This window comes from Ascidia mentula (genome assembly GCF_947561715.1).
Source record: "Ascidia mentula chromosome 2 unlocalized genomic scaffold, kaAscMent1.1 SUPER_2_unloc_7, whole genome shotgun sequence".
NCBI lineage: Eukaryota > Metazoa > Chordata > Ascidiacea > Phlebobranchia > Ascidiidae > Ascidia > Ascidia mentula.
Genome location: NW_028113717.1, coordinates 67,501 through 72,500, shown reverse-complemented (window position 1 = coordinate 72,500; position 5,000 = coordinate 67,501). Strand labels below are relative to the sequence as shown.

The following is a 5,000-nucleotide window of genomic DNA, read 5'->3' as shown; positions in this document are numbered from 1 at the left end:
CAGGCGTGGAGCCTGCGGCTTAATTTGACTCAACACGGGGAATCTCACCCGGCCCGGACACAGTGAGGATTGACAGATTGAGAGCTCTTTCTTGATTCTGTGGGTGGTGGTGCATGGCCGTTCTTAGTTGGTGGAGCGATTTGTCTGGTTAATTCCGATAACGAACGAGACTCTGGCTTGCTAACTAGTTACGCGACCCTATCGGTCGGCGTTGAACTTCTTAGAGGGACTAGTGGCGCTTAGCCACACGAGATTGAGCAATAACAGGTCTGTGATGCCCTTAGATGTTCGGGGCCGCACGCGCGCTACACTGACCGGATCAGCGTGTCGCCGCCTAGGCCGGAAGGTCCGGGTAACCCGCTGAACCCCGGTCGTGCTAGGGATAGGGAATTGCAATTGTTTCCCTTGAACGAGGAATGCCCAGTAAGCGCGAGTCATCAGCTCGCGTTGATTACGTCCCTGCCCTTTGTACACACCGCCCGTCGCTACTACCGATTGAATGGTTTAGTGAGGTCCTCCGATTGGACCTGGCGCGTTCGGCAACGGCCGCGCCGGCGTCCGAGAAGACGATCTAACTTGATCATTTAGAGGAAGTAAAAGTCGTAACAAGGTTTCCGTAGGTGAACCTGCGGAAGGATCATTACCGGCCGATCGCCGATCGAGTGGTCGTGCGTTCGACAGGTGGAGAAGGCTCCGTATCTTGGCGGCCGCGCACGCCCTTCGTCGCTGTTGAGGCGCACGCGATTGCACTTCGGTCACCCTGTTTCGTTCTGCGCCGAGTGCCGTGGCCATGTGCCAGGCTGGCTTCATGCGTCGCCTACGGCTGGCGACCGCTCGGCCACCGCTTTTTTCGACTGTGCAATCCGGCTGGGTCGCGCTTGTCCAACTGACGAAGTCACGGAGGGCTCTTGGCGGTGGATCACTCGGCTCGCGAGTCGATGAAGGACGCAGCTAGCTGCGTGAATTAATGTGAATTGCAGGACACATTGAGCATCGACGTTCTGAACGCAAATTGCGGCACCGGGTCAATCCCGGCGCCACGCCCGCCTCAGGGTCGCGTTGTAACGTTCCCGCGCGGCGACGCGTCGGGCCGGTGCGGTGTCGGCCGTTGCCACGGTCGTCCCGCCCAGGACAGCACGAACGCAGTGTCAGCGCGCGAAACCGAACGCGGCGTGCGTCTCGTTACGAGTCGGCCTCGAAGAGGATCCCGGCCCGGAGCAGCACGGCTCGCGTTCGGGCGCGGCGCTCGCACGAGCTTCGGTGGCGCGCGCGTGTCTCTCGCAAACGAGGCACTGGATTATCGGCCTGAGGTCGGACGAGGCTACCCGCTGAATTTAAGCATATTACTAAGCGGAGGAAAAGAAACTAACGAGGATTCCCCCAGTAACGGCAAGTGAAGTGGGAAGTGCCCATCGCCGAATCCGCGCGCCTCTGCGGCGCGTGGAATTGTGGCGTAAGGAATTCGCTGCGCGTACGTCGTTCGCCGCCCGCGTCCTTCTGATCGAGGCCTCGTCCCGGTGCGGGTGTCAGGCCCATGGTGGCGGCGAGGGCGCGCGCTCTGCGTCTTCCCAGAGTCGGGTTGTTTGGGAATGCAGCCCAAAGCGGGTGGTAAACTCCATCTAAGGCTAAATACTGTCGCGAGACCGATAGCGAACAAGTACCGTGAGGGAAAGTTGAAAAGCACTTTGAAGAGAGAGTTAAAGAGTACGTGAAACCGTCGAGAGGCAAACGGGAGGGCCTGTCGAGTCGCGCGACGCTTTCAGCTGAAGCCGAGCGGAGCGTGTGGGCGTGCGGAGCCTTGCGGCCCGTCGTTCGCGCTGTCCTCCGAGCAGCTCCAGCGCACTAGCGCCGTGCGAAGGCCGCGACCGTCTGGGAGGCGGCGAGAAGGCCGCGCGCAAGGTAGCCCGCCCCCGGGTGGGTGTTATAGGCGCGCGGACACGTCGGCCCGTCGCCCGGGCGAGGAGGGATCGCCGCGTCTGCCCTTCGTGGGCCGGGCGTCCCGTCCGAGCCGGTGCGTCGCCGGTTGGGGACTGTGCTCAGTGCCCAGTTGCGGCGTGTCGGTTGCGGGTGGGCAGCGCCGCGCGAGACGCACGGGGTCCGCGGCTAACGTCAGCCACCTTCCCGACCCGTCTTGAAACACGGACCAAGGAGTCTAACGTGCGCGCGAGCCACGGGGCAGTGCGAAACCCATGGGCGCAGTGAAAGTGAATGTCGGCGCGGTCCGGCGGAGGTGAGATGCCGTCTCTCTGGACGGCCGCATCACCGGCCGATCTCGTCCGCTCTGCCGGAGAGGTCGAGCGAGAGCGTGCGCGTTGGGACCCGAAAGATGGTGAACTATGCCTGAGGAGGTTGAAGCCAGAGGAAACTCTGGTGGAGGACCGTAGCGATTCTGACGTGCAAATCGATCGTCAAATTTGGGTATAGGGGCGAAAGACTAATCGAACCATCTAGTAGCTGGTTCCCTCCGAAGTTTCCCTCAGGATAGCTGGCGCTCGGTGGTCGCAGTTTTATCTGGTAAAGCGAATGATTAGAGGCCTTGGGGACGAAACGTCCTCAACCTATTCTCAAACTTTAAATTGGTAAGAAGCCCGGCTCGCTCGGCTGGAGGCGGGCATGGAATGCGAGTGCCAAGTGGGCCACTCTTGGTAAGCAGGACTGGCGATGCGGGATGAACCGAACGCCCGGTTAAGGCGCCCGACGCGACGCTCATGAGAGCCCACAAAAGGTGTTGGTTGATCTAGACAGCAGGACGGTGGCCATGGAAGTCGGAATCCGCTAAGGAGTGTGTAACAACTCACCTGCCGAATCAATCAGCCCTGAAAATGGATGGCGCTGGAGCGTCGGGCCTATACCGGGCCGTCGCGGCGGTGCGAGCACGCCGGTGCGCTACGCTGCGACGAGTAGGAGGGCCGCGGCGGCGGGCGTCGAAGCTCAGGGCGCGAGCCCGGGTGGAGCAGCCGCCGGTGCAGATCTTGGTGGTAGTAGCAAATATTCAAATGAGAACTTTGAAGGCCGAAGTGGAGAAGGGTTCCATGTGAACAGCAGTTGAACATGGGTCAGTCGACCCTAAGGGATAGGCGAATGCCGTTCTGAAGCGGGGCGATGCTCGTCGTTGCCCCGGCGGACCGAAAGGCAATCGGGTTAATATTCCCGAACCTCGACACGGAGATCGGCGCTCCGGCGCCTGGCGCGGCAACGCAAGCGAACTCGGAAACGTCGGCGTGGGCCCCGGGGAGAGTTCTCTTTTCTTGGTAAGGGGCGGCGACCCTGGAATCGGTTTGCCCGGAGATAGGGACCTGGGCCCCGCAAAGCACCACGTCTCTTGTGGTGTCCGGTGCGCCCGCGTCGGCCCGTGAAAATCCGAGGGAGTTGGTGTAAGTTTCGTGCGAGGTCGTACCCATATCCGCAGCAGGTCTCCGAGGTGAACAGCCTCTGGCCGATAGAACAATGTAGGTAAGGGAAGTCGGCAAACTAGATCCGTAACTTCGGGAAAAGGATTGGCTCTAAGGGCTGGGCCGGTCGGGCTGTGGCAGGAAGCGGGCGACGGGACTGTACCGGACTGGGCGAACGGCCTGCCTTATCCGGAGGGCGGGTCGTGAGCCTGGACCTGTGTCGGTCTCTGGCCGTGGAGTGCCGCAGCTACGCGGGTCTCGCGGCTCGCTTCGGCCGGCGTCGAACAGCCAACTTAGAACTGGTGCGGACCGGGGGAATCCGACTGTTTAATTAAAACAAAGCATTGCGATGGCCGCCACCTGGTGTTGACGCAATGTGATTTCTGCCCAGTGCTCTGAATGTCAAAGTGAAGAAATTCAACCAAGCGCGGGTAAACGGCGGGAGTAACTATGACTCTCTTAATTGGCGGCCCATCACCATCGGGTCGCATCTCCTAAGAGTATATACGAAGCTCCTATCCCGGCGTCTCCAGACGAGTGTGGTGATTAACCATCGTCAGAAGGCCTTTCGCCCGGTTGAGGGATGTGCGGAGAACATCATCATACTGAACAACATCATCAGAGATGCCTCAACAACAAGGCGCCGCACAGACCTCGCCGTGGCCATACTAGACCTTGCTAAGGCCTTCGACATGGTTAGTCACCATTCCGTTGTTCGAGCTCTTCACAGGCATGGAGTACCGCAACCCTTCATAAACATCATCAAGGACCTCTACCAAGGATGCACCACCACCATCTCCCTTGGCGGAGAGTCGACGTCCCGCATCAACATCACCAGGGGCGTCAAGCAGGGTTGCCCGCTATCACCTCTGCTTTTCAACATCATCATAGACGAATTGCTTGATGAGTTGCCCACCAGTCTCGGTTATAACATCAAGGGAGCCAGGGTTAACGCCCTGGCCTTCGCCGACGATTTGGTTCTGGTGGGTAACTCACCTGAAGGAACACAACATCTCCTCAACAAAGCCAACCTATTCTTCCATAGCAGAGGATTGCGGCTTCAGCCGAAGAAATGTTTCTCCCTCGGGATCACCCACACTCGGGGCAAGACTTCAACCCACAGGGTGCGGATCACACCATTCCTCACCATCGAAGAGCACCCTGTGAGAACCATCAGACCCGGGGAGTGGGTGAGATACTTGGGCATCAACATCGGCCCTCAGGGGACCTGCAAGATGCAGAAAGAGAAGATAACATCAGATCTCCAGCGGCTCCTGAGGGCCCGTCTCAAGCCGCAGCAGAAGATCTACATGCTGCGGCACCACATCATCCCGAGATGGAGTTACAGTCTCGCCGTCACCTCCCAAACGATCAACACCATCAACTTCATTGACAGGGAGGTAAGGAGATGTATAAGGTCTATCCTTCACAGCCCACCATCGCTCTCAAATGACTTTATACATCTTCCGACAAAGCACGGCGGACTGGGCATTTCTTCCATAGCTGAAGGGTGCTTCATTGCCAAAGAACGTCTGCGGGGCAGGCTTGTTGAATCCTTGGATCCTGCAGTAGCTGTCTTAGCCCCGACTCTGCACAACAAGACCCTGC

At 59.3% G+C, this 5,000-nt stretch overlaps 2 non-coding genes and 1 pseudogene across 2 annotated transcripts in view; all 3 read left to right on the top strand.

Moving 5' to 3' along the window:
• Nucleotides 1-643, top strand: part of LOC145916626 (small subunit ribosomal RNA) — a 1,824-nt gene extending 1,181 nt beyond the window's left edge. Inside the window, exon 1 of the ribosomal RNA XR_014404812.1 lies at nt 1-643. This exon is cut by the window's left edge and continues 1,181 nt beyond it. This is a non-coding gene — a ribosomal RNA (small subunit ribosomal RNA).
• A 260-nt stretch (nt 644-903) lies between these two features.
• LOC145916605 (5.8S ribosomal RNA) lies at nt 904-1,057 on the top strand. Its single transcript, XR_014404792.1, has one exon. It is a non-coding gene; the product is annotated as a 5.8S ribosomal RNA (ribosomal RNA).
• A 244-nt stretch (nt 1,058-1,301) lies between these two features.
• Nucleotides 1,302-5,000, top strand: part of LOC145916597 (large subunit ribosomal RNA) — a 5,769-nt pseudogene continuing 2,070 nt past the window's right edge.